At 52.4% G+C, this 21,941-nt stretch overlaps 1 protein-coding gene across 2 annotated transcripts in view; it reads right to left on the bottom strand.

Annotated features, from left to right (window-relative positions):
* The window catches only part of NCMAP (non-compact myelin associated protein), a 39,756-nt gene that overhangs the window by 17,558 nt on the left and 257 nt on the right, over positions 1–21,941 (bottom strand). Inside the window, exon 1 of one of the 2 annotated variants that reach the window (XM_026517035.4) lies at positions 8,295–8,808. The exons of the other annotated variant lie outside the window; for it this stretch is intronic. The gene's annotated coding sequence lies outside the window, so the exon portion shown is untranslated. Of the gene's footprint in view, positions 1–8,294; positions 8,809–21,941 lie in introns of those variants that run through there. 2 annotated transcript variants of the gene reach the window in all.

The raw sequence follows: 21,941 nt of genomic DNA, 5'->3' as shown, positions 1-21,941 counted from the left end.
AGAGCTAGAGGCCTGTCTCTCAACAGTTCCCTATCCTTTCTATCCAAGGAAGTCTAGACAGCAAAGAAAATGTCCAGTCTGTACTTACATCTGTGGACAGCCAATCAGTAGGGACAGTGATGGTGACGGTGACCGCAATCAGCTGCCCGTCCATCCAGTGCTCGCTGAGGAGCCGATACCATGCTGAGTGCTCCACGTGCATTTCCTCACCTATGTCACCTCTGTTTTCCCGAGGAGGGAAGTGAGGCTCAGAGAGGCTAGGTAACGGGCCCGCGGTCTCAGCGCTAATATACGGCAGAGCTGGGAGGCATTGGTTTCCTAGGGCTGCTGTAAGCAATTAACACAACCGAAGTGACTTAAAACAACACAGGTTAATTTTCGTATAGTTCCAGAGGTCAGAGGTCTAAAATCAGTCTCGCTGGGCTAAAATCAAGGGGCTGACAGGGCCACGTTCCTTTTGGAGCCTCTAGAAGAGAATCTGTTTCCTCGTCCATTCTAGCTCGGGCAAGTCACCGGCATTCCTTGGCCTGTGGCCCTGTCTTCCACCGTGACCTTCAAGCTCACGGTGTAGCGTCTTCCTGCACCTCTGTCTCTGACCTCTGCGTCCATCATGGCGCCTCCTCCCCTCTGGTCCCCTGCCTCCCTCTTCTAAGGACTTTTGTGATTACATTGGCCACACCCGGGTAATTCAGGATCATCTCCCCATCTCATAACCCTTAACTTAATCACACCTGCAAACTCCTCTTTGCCACGAACAGGAACATGGTCCCAGATTTCGGGAATTAGGATGTGGATACCACTGGGGCCATCACTCAGCCTCATACATAGGATTTAGACTCTCATCTCTCAAGGTTTGGGAACTACTTTTTTAAATTAATTAATTTATTTTAGGGACAGAGAGAGATTGTGGGCATGAGCAGGGGGAGGGGCAGAGGGAGAGGGGGAGAATCTCAAGCTGATTCCGTGTTGAGCCAATGTGGGGCTTGATCTCATGACCCTGAGATCATGACATGAGCTGAAATCAAGAGTCAGACTTGGCTCAACCAACTGAGCCACCCAGGAGCCCCAGAACTATTTTTATCTTTTAAAAACTGCAAGGGGGGAGGCACCTGGCTGGCTCCATCAGTGGAGCCTGTGACTCTTGATCTTGGGGTTGTGAGTTCGAGTCCCACGTCAGGTGTAGAGGTTACTTAAAAAAGTAAAAAAATAAAATCTTAAAAAAAAAAAAACCTGCAGAGGGGCTTCGGGTTACACAGAGCAGATGGAGGGACAAGAAGCATTCATTCGTCCCTGCTTCCACCCCAAGAGGAATTCCCTTTTGGCCACAGCCAAAGGGAAAGGAGAGGAGAAACCACACTGGGGAGAGGCTGATCCAGGTTTGAAAGCTGGACACGCTGATGGGGTCGTGAGACTTTGCAGCCTGGAAAAGGCTGAGGCCCAAACCCGCAGCCTGGGGGGGATCCCATTAAAGGGGATCACGCTAAAGCAGCTCACTCAGGAAAGCTTGTGAATGGGGGTGACAGATGCCCCCAAAAGTCAGGTGCCACATGGGGTTGAAAAAAGGAAGATGCAAACTTGTAAGAGGAGCAGCTCAGTTCCAGGCCCGCCAGCACCCCCCCCCGTCCTCCCTGCCTTAGGCCTCCTCTGTCCTGCACCATCTGGTAGGTTCGCCCCTATAGAGAGCGAATCAGGAGGTAGACCTGCACTGCCCAACATGACAGCCCCATGCGGCCACCTACATTTAAATGAAAACTAAGTTAAACAAAGATTACAGTTCAGTGCCTTAGTCCCACCAGCCACATTTCAAGTGCTGACTCTTCACTGTGCCTCGCGGCCCCCGTATTGGTCAGTGCAGGTCTAGAATGTGTCCAGCACTGCGCAAAGTTATATGGGGCAGTGATGTGCTCTAGACCCCGGCCGTCCAAAATGTGGCCCTTGGATCAGCAGCATCGGCAGCTCTGAGGTCCTTGTGAGGAATGCAGAATGTCGGGCCTCTCCAGGAGTACCAGACAAGAATCTGGACATGAATCTGCCTTGTACAAGGTCCCTAGGAGATTCAGTGCACACCTGACTTCGGGACTCAGAGCTCTGGGAGAAACCTAGTGCTGGTGGGGGTTAATTCCTGGCTGGAATGGGGCTGAGGGAAAGCTTAAATCATGCGGTGGGGGGGCTCACCCAGTCCCCTTAGCCCCTTGGGGCAGCCAGGAGTAACCTCCAGGCAGGAAATTCAAGAGGGGCTGGGGAGACTGACCAGCCAAAGAGAACAGGCTACAGATACTGACTGAAGTTACAGGAGCCTCCATGAAATGACCAGCGTCCTGCCAATCAGCCAATGATGTCACTAGTTGACAAGCCCACCCCCACAGCCAGAGCTTCTCAGGGAAAAAAAAATTTTTTTTTAAATGAGCTTTTTAAGGGCGCCTGGGTGGCTCAGTCCATTAGGCATCTGCCTTCGGCTCAGGTCATGATCTCAGGGTCCTGGGATCGAGCCCCATGTCCAGCTCCCTGCTCAGCAGGGAGCCTGCTTCTCCCTCTGCCTGCTGCCCCCCTGCTTGTGCTCACGCTCTCTCTCTCAAATAAATAAAATCTTAAAAAAATAAATGAGCTTGTTAGTGCCTTACTTTTAAACAAAAACAGAGAGCCAAGGGTCAACAGACCTTTGGGGATAAAAGCCTCAAACATGATAACAGACAACAAACAAAACAGATGAAAAGTGGAAGGCATTTAAAATAAACGGACACTACAAAGGGCCGAAGAAAATGTCTCCGAGAGATAAGACACTGCATCTATAAAACAAGAACAGGGTGCTATAAGAAAAGAATATTCTGAAAACAAGAAAGGGTGCCAAGAAATAAAAAATCTGACAAACACTTCAATAGAAGGGTGGGAAGATGAGAAAATGTCTCATCAAGTGGAACAAAAAAGATAAAAGTAGGTCAGAACAGAGTCCTCCAGGAGGTCCAACATCCTATTAACAAGAATTCCAGAAATGATTAAAAAGACAAAATCAAGGGGAGGAAATTATCAAAGAATTCCTGACATTTTCACAGAAATGTAGGCCACGAGTTTTCAGAATGAGAGGACCCCAGAGTCGCCAGAACAATGAGTAAAGAAGACCCACAATAGGGCTCATCATTATGCCTTTTCAGAACACAGGGCAGAAAGAAAATATCTCATATGTGTCTATATGTGTCTGCAGATTTTTAAAAAAAAAATAAGGTCAAATACAAATAAAAGGACCCATGATCTGATGGAATGAGAATTTGGTAGGAGCAGCACAGGAGCTCTGAGACAGCTCTCCGAAGTTCAGAGGGAAAATCATTTCCAGCCAGAAGTGTACAGCAAGCCAAACTAAATATCGAGTGGAAAGGTAGAGGAATGTTTTCTGGCGTGCGGAGCTTCCACAAAAAAAAAAATCCCCCCTCACCCCAAACATCTTTCCCTGGGGGGCTCGTGGAGGACAGGCCCCCCTAGAGTGGAGGAACAAACTAGGCATGAAAGGACAGGGGCTCCAGGGGCCCGGGGAGCCCGGGGGCGGGGGGCAGGGGCGCCCTGCCGCAGCCTGGGGGTCGCAGTCTGACTCGGGGGAGGACGGAGGTGCAGGGAGGTTCTGCCAGCCAGAAAAAGGGAAACTGGCAGATTTTCTGATGTGTTGGTGCAATCTGAAAGGAGATCTACTCGTCTCTGGAAGAGTTTGGGGAATGAATTCATGATAGAGAAGGAAGCTTCCCCAAAGGACTTAAGGAACCAAAAACCTCCTTTCTACCCCTCAATTTCTCGTTCACCCCTCCTCGGTCCCTGCAGTGGTCCTGGGAGGCAACTGCTTGTGGTCACAGAACTCCATGGAAGCCAGTCTGAAAACTACTGAGTCCACAGCCCTCTCCTTGCACACGGGGAAACTGAGGGCCAGCGAGGCACCCGGGGCGCAGGGAGAGAGGAAGGTTCATTGGTAGTTAATTTGGTACGTTCTCGAGACCTCCTTGTTGATTCATTTGAGACAAGATCAGTGACAACAATAGTAAGAACCAAACCAAACCTAGAGAAACCGGCTGGTGGGCCACCGGGGAGACCCCACCCGGCCCACACACCGCCCTCAGCCCCGCTCTCAGCCACCGGCTGCGCGACAGGACGTGTCTAAAAAGCACTGACCCGGGTTTCTGAACTGCTTCTAACTGCCGTCCATTAGAGCACGAACACACAGAGGAAACGGAGTTTTGTACCCCAGGGACCAGGCAACTGTAAACTTCTTGGTGGGGGGGAATGGGGGTGGGAGTGCAGGGCAAAAACCAAACCGAGACGGGCACCAGCAATGTCCTGGCACCATGTGCTGACCCGTGTGCTCTGACCCCCAGCGCTGCTGGGTGGCTCCTCACTGTCTTTAAGAACCAAGGCCAGACTCCCGTAATCTGGATTTGCCCCTAAAACCAACCTTTCACTGGTCTTGCTCTTGATTCTCTGCTCTCCCTCCGCCTTTTCCACGCACCTGGCGGACCTCACAGTGTTTGCGATGAATGAGTTCAGGGTGTAGATGCTGTCTGAAGGGTCTGCACTTGCTCGTGGAATTCTAAGAAACCTAGGACTTACTCTGTCATTTTAGCACGTGACCTTCTTGCCTGGTCTGCAGGGCTCAGCATCTTAGCTACTTAACAGAGACACGGCCAGTGCCCTGACAGCGAGGCCTGCTGTAGGGATAAGAACCCTGGGCTGGAAGTTGGGAGAACCTCTGCTACTTACTTGCTGTGTGACCTTGGGCAAGTCGTTTGTTCTGTCTGGACTTTGGCTTGTTCTCCTGCAAAATGCACAGCTGGGACCCAGTGACCCCCCTCTCCCGCGCTTCCCATCTTGGGACTCGCCCAGCCTCCCGGTTTGGTTCAGGACAGGGCCCCTCGCCCTCCCCAACTCTTGCTGGCCTTCCACACCCTCCATTCCACAGGGAACACCCCTGCCCTTTCCTGCCCAAGCCCGGGCCTGGCAGGCACTGGGCTGCAGAGAGGACAGGAGGTGGGGAAACCACCCCAACCGTTCAAGCCGCCCGCGGGGAGAGCTGGCCCGTGGCCAGTCACAATAGGCCTGGAGCTACAGAGGGGCATTTGTCTGGGGGACCCACGGTTTCTTTTAAGCCTTCCCTCTGGCCTTTGGCCCGCTGCCTCTCTTTGCTCCCCACCCTCTGAGGCGGCAGGGCCGGCCCCCGGCGTTGTTAGGAGGTGGACCTGAGCGTCCCTCTGTGGGCTGCGAAAATGGGCAAAAGAAAGGGGGCAGGAAGAAGGGCAGGGGAGCCACACATGTGGGGGGCAAGGGGAGGGTGGGTGGAGGCTGGAGTCGGGGGGGGGCCATAAGGAGCGTTTCGGAGGACAGGGCTAGTCCCCGACTCCCTCACCGACCAGGCAAGCCACCCAGAGCCAGGTACTTCCTTCCCGGCTCCAGGCCTCAGTTCTCTCAGCTTTAAAGTGGGAATGATTGCCCCACCCTCACCGCCGTGAGGACCAAATTAAATAAAACGAGGAATTTGCAAACAGTGTGTTGTAATGAAGGAAAGCACTTGGATTGGGATGGACCCCAGCTCAAATGCCACATCGGTCACCTCTAAACTCACTGTCGCGGACAACTTATTTACCCTCCGTGGGCCTCGTTTTCCCCATCTGAGGAAGCCAAGATAGGTGTGCAGGGCTTGAACGAGAACTGACAGTGCCCTGCCCAACAAAAGCATGTGAGTGAATGAAGAACTGGTCAGGGCCGCATCATGACTTTTGTGCTCTCCCCCGCAAAATAAATTTTCATGGGCTCTAAATATTTTTTTTTTCCTGATGTGAAAAAAATCGTGAGAAAAAAAATATGAAGAAATATGTGATGTGAGAAAAAAAATGGAAACATTTTCTTCCCCTCTAAAAGTTGGTTTTCTACTCCCCCCGATTTTCAAAGAAGTTAAAATATTTTGCGGGGCCCTTAAGAGTTTCGTGAGCCTTGTGTCTGCTGTGCCCAGTGGGGAAGTCAGTCCTGGTCCTGCTTCCGGGTTCTCTCAGGGCTGACCTGTCCTGGGTGCCACCTCGAAGGCCTGATGGTCCCCAGTGTCACCTCTGAAGAATTGCCCATGGAACTCAGAGTCCTAGAACACCGACACCTCATACCCACAGAGCTGAGCCCAGGGGCCCCTGTCTTTGCCGGACCCCCTGGCTTCAGTGCTGGGTGAGCCCTGTCCTGAGGCTGACAGCCTGGGAGAATCCAGGGCCCCAGATGTGTGAGCTGGGCCTGGTTGCCAAGGAGCTGGGGTGGGGGACCATGGACACTTAGCAGGCAGTCACGACTACTCCCGTTGGGTCCTCCTCTGTGCCTAGCACTGTGCTTGGGCCTTCGTGTTCACAATCTCATCTAATCCTCATTGCACTCTTTCTGCTTTACACCCAAGGAAACCGAGGCTCAGAGAGGCCCAGTAACCCACCCAAAGTCACAGAGCTACCAAAGCAGGGGTGGGACCTGGTCTTCTGCTTCCCAAACCGGGGGTCTCCCAGCACCCAGACGCCTCCCAGCATCCAGCACTCCAACCCCAGAATCGAAGGGAACATGGAAGGGACTTTTAGGGTGTGCAGAATATGCAAGGCAGTGTGAGTCTGGGGTCTAAGAAAATAGAAAAACGAGCGGGAAGGGTGGAAGGGCTGTGCCGGGGCCCCCGCATACGCCTGGGGGTGCTGAGCAGCACGGGGCAGGGAGCGAGGGTGTGAGCGTGGGCCTCCGCGGGCCGGTGTGTCCCCAGGTGGCCCCGAGGGAACTAGGCAGGTGGGGCTGTTGCTAAACACGCTAAGAGGTGCTTCATTTCCTTGCCCAGCTGCCCAGAGCCACAGCTGTTTACCCACGAATTACAGCAGATGCCGTGCTCAGCCAGCGCCTGCCCGGTTCAGGGACCACGGACGGCCTCGGGATGGAGGGGCGCAAAGTCGCAGAAGAAGGAGCTATTTGCGGGCCGGGGGCCTCAGGCCCTGGAGTTCACTAAGGGGGTGACTCCTAGTTGGGGAGAGCGCCCCATCTCCACCCCAGGCATCCCACAGCCAGTTGGAGTGAGACACACCCCGAGCGTGACTCTCCACCCACGGTGGGGCAGACGGAACAGGCCCCTCCACTCTCACACGCCATCAGCTGCCCAGCCACCCCGGAGACCTTGGGAGCAACAGACCTGACCCTGCTCTCCTCTGCCTGGCCCTGCAGCAGCCTCTCATCAGCCAGGAGGAATCAAGTCCAAACTCCCTAGTGGGTTTTTCATGGCCCAGCAGCGTTTAGACACACATTTTCCGATATGGTAGCCACGGGTCACTGCACCTGCTGAGTCCTGGGAACGTAGGAGATGAGATGTGTTGAGCCTGCAAGACACCCATGGGATCTCGAAGACCGAGTATGAAATAAAGGAATTGAAAATAGCTTGTGAGTAATGTTTTAACATTGATTACCTGGTTGAGAATATTTGGGATATACTGGGATAAATATAATATATTCTCATAGTGTATTTAACCTGTTTCTTATTACTTTTTTATTTTTATTTTTAATTCTGCTTTAGAAAGGGCGAGAGAGCGAGAGAGACAATCTTCAGCAGACTCCATGCCCAGTGCAGGGCCCGACGCAGAACTCGATCCCACGACCCTGAGATCATGACCTGAGCCAAAACCAAGAGTCTGATGCTTAACAGACGGAGCCACCCAGGTGCCCCTTTTTACTTTTGAAATGTGGCTCCTAGAACATTTAAAATGACATGAGTGGTGCTCCTAATATGACCTTGGACAACACTGGTTTACACACTGTCCTCTCTTTGCCGCCTCTCCCACGCCACTAACTCATTCATGGTTCGTGCATTCATTCATTCGGAGAATATTCGCTCATCGTACGCTGCGTGCTGGAGCGTGTAGACAACAAGGAAACAATATAGACGAGCATCTGAGCCCACGTGGAGCTTACGGACTACGCTTCTGAAATGCCAAGCTCCGTGTGCTGCACACACACATCCCATAATGTTACTTGTCTCTGCTCCTGCTTGTGCTTCTCTCTAGGGTGACTTCCTGACCCTGTCTGCCCGGGGAACTCCTACTTATACTTCAAAACCAAACCTTCTAATACATCAGAAACTTATGTCACATGTTTCCCAAAACACCCTAAAATTGCTACTTCCCGAAGCCTGTCACTCCTGCTCCCATGCCCCACTGGAGTTCTAAACTACTATATGATTATGCAGTTTTATTCTTGTGTTGGTTTAAATGTCACCCATCTGTCCACGGCTTTCCCTTTCCCCCACCCGCAGGAATTATCTCACTTACCCTCTTTAGTGCTCTTCGCTGGCTCAGACTGTCTTGTTTGTGACCCACCCAGCTCCCCAGAGCCAAAGCTCTGTGAGAACAGGGCACTTGTCTTTTTCACGCAGAGCTGACATCGCAGTGCCTGGCTGGCACCATTCTTGGCACCCGGGAGGCACTTAGAGAGGAGGATGATGGCACATGGGCAGTGGTGCAGAATGCCGCCAGCGGCTCTGGCACTGGCTGAGCAGGGTTCAAACCCTGTGCGCTTAGCTATCACAATCACTGCCAAGTGACCAGTTAGCTATTGTCATCATTGTTGCGATGACGTGGCAGCTCTCCCCAGCGAGGCTATCAGCTTTGAGAGGGCCCAGGCAGTCTCGTGGTCACAGAAGCTGGTCTCTTCCAGGGTTCCCTATTGTGGGGGATGAAACCAGCACCCCTGAAGCTTCCAAAGCCAGAAACTTAAATTCACTGCTGGTTACCTGTCCACCAACCTCAGCACCCAGGCCTTTCCAATTTATCTTCATTTCTTACAAATTTTCTTTCTCATCTCCCTCCTCATCCCCATCCCCACTCAGGCCCAGGCTTGTGTTCTCTACCCTGGATGCTGCCATAACTCCCCAACAGGCCCACCCTGACTCTGCCCTGGGCCCCTGCAATCCTTCATGATGCAGCCACAGGCATCTCTAAAAGCTTCAAGTCTACTCCAAACTAGACCTTACGGTGGTCAACAAGTCTTCTGTGCAGTATCTGGATCCTGTAGACCGCTCCAGTCTCCTCTCTGTCTGCGCTCTGCCCTGTTAATCCCTCCCGTCCCTGCCACAGGGCCTTTGCATGTGCTGAGCAGTCTCTCCTCACCTACTGACATGTCTGATACTACCCCAAGAATCGCTTCCAAAAATAAATAAATAAATAAATAAATAAATAAATAAATAAATAAGCATCCCTTCAAATCCCTCGTGCTGTGCAGTCTCACAGCTCCACGTCCCTCTCTCCCCACTGGTTAGTAGCATTTTCCCTTCAATGGACGGTCGTGTCCCTTACCAGACTCAGGCCCATGAGCTCAGGGGCTGTGTCTGTTTTTATTTACCTTAGGTTTGAACACATAGTTGCTGAATGAAATAAACCGGCTAAGTGAACGAGCCACGGGTGCATTTCCTCCCACAGTGATGCCGACGACGAGACATGAAGACCCAAGACAGGCGGTGAGTGCCATGGAGCTCAGAGAGAGGGTGCTAAGAGGGTGCTGGGGGGGGGCAGCCTGCCGGGGCAGGGGGAGTTTGAGTGGCACCATGTGCTCACTACATTCCTGGGCTGGGGGGCAGAGTGACTGTAATAATAGCTGATATTGGTTCTAAGTGCGAGGCTCTGCTACGTACTTCACGTTTCTCTGCATGTCTCATCCACCTGGAATGGAAAGCATATTAGCACTTACATTTTTTATATATAGAAACTGAGGCCCAAGGAGCGTCAATAAATTGGCCAAGGTCACCAATGGAGATGGGATGTGATCCCAGGAGATCTGACTTAGAGTCTGCCCCACATATTGAAGGTTTGGTGTTAAGAATAAGCATTTAATGAGCACTTCCTATGGCCCAAGCATTTTTCTAAAAACTTCACAAGTTTTCATTTGTATAGTTTTTATTTTTATCTTTTTAAAAGATTTTATCTATTTATTTATTTATTTGAGAGAGAGAACACAAGCAGGGGGAGGGCAGAGGAAGAAGCAGGCTCCCCTGCTGAGCAGGGAGCCCAACATGGGGCTCGACCCCAGGACCCCGGGATCATGACCTGAGCTGAAGGCAGACGCTTAACTGACTGAGCCACGCAGATGCCCTGTATAGTTTTTATTTTTGTAACTCTTTTCATCCATAACCACCCCATTGAGATGGATATCATCATCTCTGTCTTACCGATGAAGAAACTGAGGTCCAGAGGGGTTAAGTAACTTGCCTGAGATCACACAGCCAACAAAAGTGGTGGAAGTGGGCGGAGCGCAGGCAGAACACCCCCGCGTTCGTGCTGTCAACCTCCACACTTCGCTGCTCCTGCTCAACGAAGGAGCATTATTATTATTGTTGTTATTGTATTTTCCTGGGATTTTGTTAGGTGGAGAGGGAGGAGTGATATTCTAGCTGGGAAGAACAGCAAGAGGGAAGACGGGGTGGGGGCAGAGGTGGGGGTGAGCACATCCAGGAAGGGAAGTGTACCATTCGGCGAGGGGATGGGACAGGGAGGGTCCCGGCACAGTGGAGCGAGTGTCTAGGGAAGGCCAGAGTAGAAATCGGGTGGGAGGGGAAGGGTGGGGTTAAGCTGTGGACGATCTTGCCCCATTGGGAGAAGCCAGCACCCCTGCTCTCTCAAGAATCCCTGTTACAGACCTGAGTGAAGGGGCTGAAAACTAGAAACATCAAAGCCAGACTGACCTGGCTCTGCTGGGTGGGCGCCCTTGGGAAAGTTACTTAACCTCTCTGCACCTCCATTCCTTTCTGTGAAGTCAAAGTGATAAATGGGACTTCCCTCATAGGGCTGCTTTTTGGGTAAAGAGCCCAAATGTCCGTTGACTGATGAATGGATAGAGAAGATGGTGTGTGTGTGTGTGTGTGTGTGTGTGTGTGTGTGTGTGTAACGGAATATTACTTGGCCATCAAAAAGAATGAAATCTCACCATTTGTAATGACGTGGATGAGGCTAGAGTGTATTATGCTACGTGAAATAAGTCAATCAGAGAGAGACAAATACTATGTGATCTCGCTCATGTGGAATTTAAGAGAGAAAACAGATGAACATATGGGGAAGGGAGAAAAGAGAAACAGGAGAGAGAGAAACAAGCCATAAGAGACTCTGAATGACGGAGAACAGACTGAGGCTTGATGGAGGGAGGTGGCGGGGGATGGGCTAGATGGGGGATGGGTTTTGAGGAGGGCACTTGCGAGGAGCACTGGGGGGTTGTATGTAAGTGAGGAATTGCTGAATTCTACTCCTGACACCAATATTGTACTGTATGGTAACTAAAATTTAAATTAAGAAAGAGAGAGAGAGATCATGAGTATAAGCCTCTGGTGTAGTGTTGGGCAGGAAGCAGCCCTTGAATATATTCACTTCTCTCCCTTCCCCCGCCTCCAAGAAGATCTCCCCAAACCCCCAGTCTCACCAGAACCAAGGCTGAAATCAACGAATGATCTAGAACCACCAAGATCCCTGGAGATCCCAGGTCAGTAAGATGGGGGAGGAAGAAGAAGAGAGGAAAAGGTCAAGCTATCCAGCTTCAAAATGTGTCCAGTGCTGAGAAAAGAAGAGTAATTATAATGTAGCTCCTTCTCCTTCCTGCTATGTCAACTCGGGATTCTAAAACCGAGCCTCCCTGTGAGGTGCCCGTCAGGGGCCTCCCGGAGGCAGGGTTGGCCGTGACATAAATAAATATTTCTGTGCTCTCTGCCCCCGGGCTCAGGTTCTGAGCAAACACCACAGCCTGTACCACAGCCATGGAGGCCGTGACAGGGAGGAAGCCAGCAAGGAGCGAGCTCTGGGCCGGGAGTCAGGAGACCGGGGTTCCAGGCCCAGCTCTGCCTCCGAGGACGTGGACTTTAGGGGATGAGCTTTCACGGGCGAGTGACCTGGGAGGAGAGATTCCAGCACAGAGTGGGAGCCACAAAACCCTCTGTCAGTTCTCCCTGCAGATGGAAGAAAGCCCCCTCCCCTGGCCTGGCATGCGAGGCCCTTCCCACCTCCTCCTGCCTCCTCTCCCATCCCAGCATGGCGCCCACCCATTCGGTACCTGGGCCCTTTGAGAATGCTGAGCTTCCCCCCCCCCCCGCAGGGTTTGCCCCCTCTCTTGGAAGATACCCTGGCTCCTGGGAAGGGGCCGTGCGCTAGGGCCGGCTGGCCTGCGGGTTTTAGAGTTACCCTGGCCTTGGATTCTGGCTTAGTGGAGTCACCTTGGGCTTGTGACTTTAACCCCTTCAGAGCCTGTTTCCTCATAGGCAAGCCGGGCTTGGTGTTTCCTGTGGAATTCCCGGTTGCAACAGTCAAATGAAATAAGAATTGTTAATAGTAAATGCCAGTCCCTCAGCCTCGCTGTGTAAACCAGGTGTGTGGAAGGGTTTTGCGTACAAAAGTCATTTAGCAACGGATGCCCACCCCCTAGCAGACTGCGTGCATAGTGGGCTCCAGAAATGCTGGCTTCCTTTTCCTCCAAGACCTGCCCAAAGCCTGGCCATCAATCTCAAGGAGGTCGGTCTCTTCTGAGAATCTTTACAGCATCTCCTAGGGACCTGGGTTAGAGCACTCAGCACATGAAAGTGTAATTAGTAGACAGGTCTGCTTCCCTTCTATTCTAGGAGCTCCCTGGGGGACAAGGCCTGCCTTAGAGCCAAATTACCAGCACTCAGCACTTGGGGGGGGGGGCTGTCATTTAAGAAGACATCTGAGTGAAACATGAATGAATGCACGCACACAGAGAGGCTTCACGCAAGAGGTGGGCTTGAGCAAATGCCAAGGAAGGGTCAGCTCTGAACGTGCACTGAACTCTCCAGACTCTGGCTCCCTGGGCTCTAGCAACGGCCATCAGAACCCCCCACTCAGCTCCATGCAGACCCCAGAGGTGTCACAGTGTCCTCTGGGCTCCATCACTGCTTGGACTGGGACCCATTTTTCCAGCAAAACAGCAGCAGCAACAACAACAATCACAACAACAGGATACTTGGCCTTGCAAAGGATTTGGGGGCCGTGAAGAGTCCAAGAGGGGATCTGGAAGCAATGGCACTGAGACAGGGAGAGTGAAGGACTCCCTAAAAATCTGCTTTCCCTTCCTTTTCCTGCTTCTTTTCTTCCTAGGACCTGCCCCCCACCCCCCTTTACACATGCTTTGTGATGCAAATAGCATATATCCTCCTTGTAAGGGACAAGGAGTTAATGATTTTTCTAGAAGAGAACACCTAGGGAAGGACCAGGTGAGAATGGCCGGACAAAGCTATCATACCGCATTCCAGACCACTGGTGCTGGAAGACATCTGGACACCGAGACCCCCTAGCTCCAAGGAGTTAACACCTGGGCCCTTGTCTTTGTTCTGACAGGTTCCCGGATGCCTGAGAGGACACAGACACCAAACCACTGCCCTCAGTAAAAAACCCCAGACCCCAAACAAAGACAAGACCCCCTCTTTTCTTTTCTTTTCTTTTTTTTTTTTTTAAAGATTTTATTTATTTATTCGACAGAGATAGAGACAGCCAGCGAGAGAGGGAACACAAGCAGGGGGAGCGGGAGAGGAAGAAGCAGGCTCATAGCAGAAGAGCCTGATGTGGGGCTCGATCCCATAATGCCGGGATCACGCCCTGAGCCGAAGGCAGACACTTAACCACTGTGCCACCCAGGCGCCCCAGCCCTCTCTTTTCTTTTCTGAATCTCCCAGACAATCCATCAGTATCTGCTCTCTATCTTCTAGAAACTCTGTTTTCACCTTCTACTGGCTCAAGTTTAATTTCTATCCTTTGTGAAGCCAAGGGCCCTCCCCTTGGCTGGTCCTGTGGGACCTCCTCCTCTGGGTCCCCAGACCTGGCCCGCCAGCATCCGAATGAAGGTAGAAATATTGGAATTTCTTGGATAGGCCAGTGGCTTATGACTTACTTGCATAGTACCTGGCCCGGCCACGCACCCAGCAGACAATTACTGTCCCACAGCTGCCCAGTGGACTGGGGACAGAGTGTTTTTTCCTCCACCGTGGGGTTGGGATAAGCTACTGTGAAGGGTCAGAAGCCACCAGCCTCTTCCCTGGGGACTCACTTGTTGCAATAGAAATTCAGAGCACAGAGCTGCCAAGCCCTCGGTTTTCTGCACGGTGTCTCTCCGCTGCTCGGATACTGTCAGTCACGTTGGACTTGGTTTTGGCGACCAAGATCTTCCGTGAACTTGACTCAGTCTGCTCCACACTTGTCTCCTCCCTTCCTCCCGCCCCAGCCAAAGGAGTCACTTCCTTTCTCCCCAATCACTAGTGCTTCCCATTCCTGGGGAGCGGGTTGCACAGAATCTTCTACCCCACATGATCCTCAGCAGTGTGTCCTGGCCACTCCATCCACCGACAGGGAGAGCCTACTTCTCCACTCGCTTGAATCTAGGCGGGTCCTGTGACCCCTAGGCCCACTAGAATATGGTGGAAGTGTCCCTGGTCGTTCTAGGGACACCCCTTACGTGGCAGCTTCTGCTTCCTGAATGCTTGCTCCTGGAAACCCCGTGCCTGGAACTCCGCTGCCGGGCCGTGAGAAGCCCGAGGCCCGCAGGGAGGCCACAGGTAGAGGCTCTAGTGGACAGTCCCCCCCCGCCCCCCGACAGCCAGTGTCAGCGGGCAGCCGCAGGAGTGACCCACCTCGGACACCCAGGCCAGCTGCGTCTTCAGACACCCGGATATCTGACCGAAACCAGGTGAGAGACTCCAGGTGAGAACCCCCAGCTGAACCCGGTCCACCGACAGAGCCACGAGACAAAAAATAATAAACGGTTGTTGGAAGCACATCAGTGTTGGAGCGGTTGGCTTCCCAGCAACGCACAACCAGCCCGTGGCTCCAGGACTGGGTTCCCACCGCCACCAAGCCAAACCTGCCTCGCTCGTGAGACCTAACTGTCCCCTCCTCCCCAGGTCACCTTCGCCACCTCTGAACACTTTTCATAATTGTGTACACCAATCATGATGACCTTGTATTGAGATTCCTGGACCTACCTTTCCTTTGAAATATTTATCAGTGGGGCGCCTGGGTGGCTCAGTTGTTAAGCGTCTGCCTTCGGCTCAGGGCGTGATCCCAGGGTCCTGGGATCCAGCCCTGCATCGGGCTCCCTGCTCGGCGGGAAGCCTGCTTCTTCCTCTCCCACTCCCCCTACTTGTGTTCCCTCTCTCGCTGCCTCTCTCTCTATCAAATAAATAAAATCTTTATAAAAAAATAAAAATAATAAAATATTTATCAGTTTAGGAGCACCTGGGTTGCACAATCGGTTAGGCCTCGACTCTTGGTTTCGGCTCAGGTCATGAGCTCAGAGTCCTGGGATCAAATCCCTGCTCAGCGGAGAATCTGCTTCTCCCTCTCCCTCTCCCTCTGCCCCTCCCCTTGCTCCTTCTCTCTCTCTGTCTTGCTCACTCACTCTCTCTCAAATAAATAAATAAAATCTTTTCAAAAAAGAAATACAGCTACTATTAAAGAAAGACAATAAACCAAGCTACATATTCCATCTGAAGCAGAATTATTAAGCAGGAGACCAAGATTTCAAAGCAAAACATGATAATTATACTATGGAGATAAGAGCAGACATGTGTAGGGACGCCTGGCGTTAGGCGTCTGTCTGCCTTTGGCTCAGGGCGTCTGTCTGCCTTTGGCTCAGGGCGTGATCCCGGCAATCTGGGATCGAGCCCCACATCAGGCTCCTCCGCTGTGAGCCTGTTTCTTCCTCTCCCACTCCCCCTGCTTGTGCTCCCTCTCTCGCTGGCTGTCTCTCTCTCTCTCTGTCAAATAAAGAAATAAAATCTTAAAAAAAAAAAGAGCAGACGTGTAAAACAAGGCAAGCGCAAGAAGTCATAGGCGAGAACCAAGTCACAACGTGAGGTGTGAAAAACAGAACATTTAAAATAAAGGGCACAATAGACAGTGTAAATATCGAGACGCACACAGTTGAAGAATTCACTAGTCAGGAGCAAGATCAGATTGCGAACTGTCCCTGAAAAGCAGGAAAAGACAAAGCGGTAACAAAGGAAAAAGAAAAGCTGAGAGAGATGGAAAGTAGGGGTCCCAAAAGGAAAGGAAAATAAAATTGGAGAGAGGAAATAAGGAACAGAACGACAGAGATTAAATGTTCAGAACTAAACAAACATGGATGGACTCAGGTTGAAAGGGCTCCTAGAGTAGCCAACAGTAGAAATAGGGACAAATCCATACCGATATGGGGTGACACTGAGCCGATGAAAGAAAAGAGGAAGAGCAGGGAGAGAGAGAAGGAACGGAGTAACATCCCTTACAAAGGAACAAGAAGCAGATTGCCATTCTAGCCCTCAGTAACAAAAGGAAGTCACAAATGTTATTAAGAATTGAAAAGAAAACCCTTTCAATCCAGCATCTTAAAGCCTGCCAAAGTGTCATTCAAATATGAGGTCATAATAAAAATATTCTCAGGGAAATAAAGCTGCAGAAGGTCAAAGACACAGGCCCACGCTGAAAATCTGCTTAGAGGAAATACTTAGATAACAAAAGAAAGATCTCCAGGAGACTCTGCAAGAACGAAGGGAGGTGGGCATTTCAGGCAAGTCTCGGTGCAGGCCGCGGAACAGTACTGGGTATTTGAGGTAGGAGGGGTTTTAGACACCTGCTCCTCTAAATGTATTGGAAGAGCTGAAGAATTCCACACCACTGCAGAACTGGCCAGACTGGGGAGCTATGGACGGCACCTTTGAGTTCCTAGGGGGGCAGCAGCCTGGACGGGGTGGACTCTCCGAGTGGGAGTCCACAGGCTGCTGGAGGAGGTGGTAGGCGGGGTGTTGATGGGACAGTGAACGCCTGAGCCTTCTATTCAATTCCTCGCCCCAGCTTTGAGCTGGGCCAGACCACCCTTGGACAGTAGCTGCCAACTTTTGCCAAGGGGCAGGACCGGAAGCCGGTAAGTTTCCCTAAAGAGCAGGGCAGAGGAGAGGTTAAGAGTCAGTCTCTAGGGTCAGTCAAACATTTGTTCATTCCGCATTGAAGGCTTGTACGCACCAAGGCATTGTGCCAGGTGATGGGGAGACGGTGGGAAACAGTCCCGGCCTGCATGGAGGCGACGCTCTGACAGCCAGCTAGCAGACCGCAGTCCCAATCCTGGCACTGTCACTTGGGGAACTCACATAGTCTCCCCAAGCCTCAATTTCTTCATCTGCAAAATGGAGATGATCACAGTATCTATTCACAGGGTTACTGACAATGCAGGCCCAGGGATTAGCACAGTGCCCCGCACACTGAGAGGACAAAAACGTGTTAATTATTGTTATTATTATTACGACCAACGATACTGATATTGGGGACTAGGCAGGAATCTAGAGCTATCTCTAAAAGATAAATGGATCCTCTTTGTCCTCTGGGCAAACCCGTTCTCCGTAGGGTCTGTGATTGGAGAGAAGGCCCATATGGGACATCTAGAGCTTTGGAGAAAGAGGATTCAGGGGGCTTGCCCCTTAAAAAGTTTAGGTCAAAAAACAGCAAGGCAGGGAGTGGGGGGATACACAAATCAAATTCCCTTTTCCAGAGAGAACTATTAATGCCACACCAGGCGCTAAGATTTCCAGTCTTTTTTTTTTTTTAACTGCTAAAGAGCAGTGCCGTGAGGAGGCTAGGACTCGCACAACAGCGGGCTTCTGCTGGAATCCCAGCCGCGTTAGCTCCAGGGCCCACACTGCCATCGGCCGCAGGTGACAAAGTGCCCAGAGTCCACAAAAATGTTTTCATTTCTTTCAAAATCAGAAGAAAAGATTAACTTTTAGGAGGAAGAGAATGTTTTTTTAAAAAAGATGTATTTATTTATTTATTGGAGAGAGCGAGCCGGAGCGCTAGCGGGGGAAGGACAGAGGGAGAGAGAGAATCTCAAGCAGACTCCGTGCCGAGTGTGGAGCCCAGTGAAGGGCACGGCCTCATGACCCTGAGGTCATGACCTGAGCTGAAACCAAGAGTCGGACACCCCACCAAATGAGCCATCCAGGCGCCCAGAAGAAAATGTTTCAATATACCAGTGCAGTCATTAATATAACTTTAAATATTATTTATGGAGGAAGGTGCCCTTGAAGGCAAAATGACCTTGGGCCCCGGGAAGTCAGAATGCATCCCGGGCTGCCTCTGTGACAAGCAGCAGCTGCTTCTGTCTCTGAACCTTGGCAGGGCACGAGGGCACACTACCCCTGCCTTCCTGGGACGCCGCGGCTGGTACAGGCCGCGAGGCACGGGGAGCATTTAGCACCGCGGGGGGAACCCGCAAGCGCTCGGCAAACAGGAGTGAACCTTTGTCTCCCTCCGTGACCTGCAGGCTGAAACCCTAGGAGATCGGCGGGGAGGATCATGGGATGAGGTACCGCACTGGGGAAACAAGTTACACAATTGCTTTGTATTGCACAACAGACCGAAGAGAGAACTCCAGGGGCCGCCACCGATGGCCGCTTCAAAGCCAGCCCACTGGGCCGCGCTGGGGGCTGCGAGAAACCGGGCGCCGGGCAGGGAGGAGAGCGGAGTCTGAGTCCCCAGTGCAGGCCAGGGGCAGGTGTTAGCCCGAGTGGAATGAGGGAATGAATGAATGAAGTGTGAATTGTGGAGGAATTTAAGAATTCTGAGGCTGTTTGCCGGAAAGGTTGGCTCAACAGTTCCCAAGACCCGAGTTTCTCTAAAGCGTAAAGGGAACTAATATCTATTAGGTGATTGCTGCGGCTGCCGTGGCTAGCATCCTCTCTAATAAGTTAGGAAACTGAGGCCCAGAGAGATGCCGTGGCTTGAAATAAGGTCCCACAACTCCAAAGCAGAGGCTCCTTGCCGAGGCTTGCTGCCGCCCTCCACCCGAGGCCTCCCTGGAGCGGGGCATGCTGGCCCTCCGGGGTCTGCACGGACCTCCAGACGCCAGACCTCCGACACTGCCCACTCCACCTCCTCGAGGCGCCCCGGCAGCGACTGTAGGATCTGGCAGCCCCACCGAGGGCCCCGCAGCTCAGGAGGGGCCAGCCCAGGCAGGAGGCCCCTCGGACAGGCCTTCCAGCGGGCCGAAGAACAGCCTTCTCTGTCTTAGAGATCGGCACACCCTCTTTTCCTTCCTTAGGGCAGCCTGCAGCCACCACCGCCCCGGGAGGTTCAAACCACATGAGAAGTTCCAGCCCCGATGCCACACCCCCCCAAGCTTTACCTACACCCCAGCCCTGCTCAGGAATCCACAGCCTCTAGCTCTCGCCCCCTCCTTTCTTCCTGCCCCCTCCTGCCTGCCTGGGATCTATAATTGCGATAACGAGTTTGTCCTGCCAGATCCCCAAGCAAAGAGCGGGACGCCGAAGCCCTGCGGCCGACGACCGATGGCACCAGCAGGCTGGATGCCCGCGGGGAAGGCCATGGGGGCAGGACGTGCGGGGCTGGAGGCTGTCCGGGACAAGCAGACACGCCGCGGCCTCCAGAGGCCCTTCTGTGGCCGCCTGCAGCCTGCGTACCTTGACTCGGGTGCTTCTGACAGCAAGAGGTCAGCCTAGGTTAGAGAGGTCCCTGATCTGATGATTTCTTTTCAGGATCAAACATACATCTTTAAAAAGATAAAGGGAACATATGTGACTTTCCGTCTTTCTTGTCATCATGCATGAGGGTGTCCTTTTTCAATTAAAAGATTTCACTGGGCAACTTAAATCCACTTCACCTTTCTTTTTCTAACTTTTCATTCCATTTTATTGGAAGATTGGAAAACGAAGGCAAATGTGGCAGCGTGTTCAACTCCCAGAGAATTTCAGAGCCCGCGGTAGGGACGGAGCATGTGGAATCAGGGGCCTCGGGGTCCCCCTAACGCTCCACGGCTGCACATCTCACCCCCTGCTTCCGCACCTTTAAATGGAGGGTGTCCTCTCTTACCGGCCAGGGTCCCTGTAGCCCTTACACCCTGTGACCCTACGTCCCAGGAGCAGCAGGACAGGGATCAGTGTGGATGTCGCTTTGCTCTTGGGAGCCCGGCGGGTCTCTGGGGCACTGAGGTATCGAGTGCAAATGGCAAATTAAATAATTATAAGCAACTATGGAAAGTGCTACGAGGAGATGCTTCCGAACCTGGCACTTTTGAGGGGCATGCCTCCTGTCTCTTGGCTCCGATGGCTATGCTCCCCCATCCGCTCACCTCCACCTCAGACCTTTGCTTCTCACATCTTCCTGGTCACCCCGGGGAGAGAGAAACCCAACATACTGCCTTTCCAGGACTTCAGAAAAGAGAAAGCCCCCTCACTTTGCTTAGGGGATGGTTCTACCCCCAAAGACACAGCTCCCTCCTGGCCTGAGGCCAGAGTGGCCACAGTCCATAGTGCGACAGGGAGCGCGGGAGCCAGCCACAAGGATTTGCTGCTGATACAAAACGACCACAGCAGATTCCCCCAAAGATGGAGCACATTCCTGTAGCCTCGTTCACTGTGTGCCTGGCTCATCACACACACCCAGTGGTTGGCTCGCTTGGCACCACGCTGCCCCTTTTGGCCATGTCATCACGAGCCTGTCCAGAGACCAGAGGGGACAAGCTGAGGATTGCGCCACCCCCCACGAAGGGGCTCCGGGGCTCCTTTCCCTTGTCCTCTTCCACTCCCATCAGGTACCCAGCACCCCTTCCTCCCTTTACCCGTATGACTTTGAGATGGACACTTAGAGGACGTGAGAAGGCTCTCTGACCTACCTATACTTCCGGCTCCTTCCCCTACCCCCGGGTGGCTGCTGGGATTCAGGATCCCAAGAGGTTGAGTGCCCTTCCCTACCTCTAGACTCTGGATATGCTCATGATGTTACCCTTCCTCCCCAGACGAGGGAGGTACTCCGGATCTGTCACTCGGGGCTTATGTTTACACTGTTTCATCCACCTAGACCGCTGTCGGTTATATCCGTGCCCATCCGTTAGCATCTGGCCATCTCTAAATTCGCTATTTGTTGACTACATACTCATTCATCACTCATTCATTCAACAAATACGTAGTAGACCTCCTGTATGCCAGGCACCATACTGGTGCTGGGAACATAATGGCGAGCCAAATAGACATTGCCCTTGCCCCCAACGAGCTACAGTCTAGTGGAAATTAATAGTTCATGTTTGTTGAGAACCTACTACATACAGACTCCGTCCTAAGTACTTTATATGGATTATCAGACTTAATCTTTCAGAGCAACTGCTTCTTTTAAGGAGTACATCAAATGGGACCATAGAGAAAGGAAGGTTTTTGCCCCAGGCTAAGTTAGCCACTGGCTAAGGGGCAAGGCAAGGATTCCAACGCCCAGGTTGACTAATGCCAAACATTGGCCTTTAAGTGCTGTGCTTTCTTTCCCAGCTCCACTCAATCCCATCTCCTCCGAGAAGGCTTCCCCATCCTCCTCCCAGACCAGAGGACTTCCTTGGTCCCTCTAACAGAGCCCTAGTATTTAACACACCCACCTCCTCCTCCCACCAGGGCACCCAGACCAAAGAACGGTAGCTGTCCCTGCATCTTTCCTCTGGAGCAGCTCGTCCAGTGAGCCACCCAGCAGCCGCTTCAACGCGTCTACTGAATGCTGACCTGAACCGGAACCCTGGGTTCCTCCAGCTTGGGTGGGTTTTCGTCTCATAGTATCACAGACCTCCCAGAGAGGTCTCCGCATAGGGTTGACCCATCAAGATGCCCATTTCACAGATGGAGCAAACACAGGTCCCGAATGGTTCAAAGTCCCTTCTACCTCCTGGCTGGCCAGGTCAGCTCTCCTTTCTTCCCGGGAGTCTCAGGCACTCAGACTGAGGCTTGGGGCGGGGGCGGGACAAGGGAATCACCGGCCTATTGGATACCCGGAACATCAACCCCCAAACGCAGGTTGGTTCTCGGGGCGCTCATCCGCGCTCGGCTGGGCTTGTTTGGCACTCTGGGCGCCTTTACGCATGCCCCATCCTCATCTCCAAAACCCACGGGAGATGATCAACTTTCCTCCCACCGG

The sequence above is a fragment of the Ursus arctos genome, unplaced genomic scaffold (assembly GCF_023065955.2).
Source record: "Ursus arctos isolate Adak ecotype North America unplaced genomic scaffold, UrsArc2.0 scaffold_32, whole genome shotgun sequence".
NCBI classification, from domain to species: Eukaryota; Metazoa; Chordata; class Mammalia; order Carnivora; family Ursidae; genus Ursus; species Ursus arctos.
The sequence above is the reverse complement of the archived record's forward strand: the minus strand, read 5'-3'. Positions and strand labels throughout refer to the sequence as shown.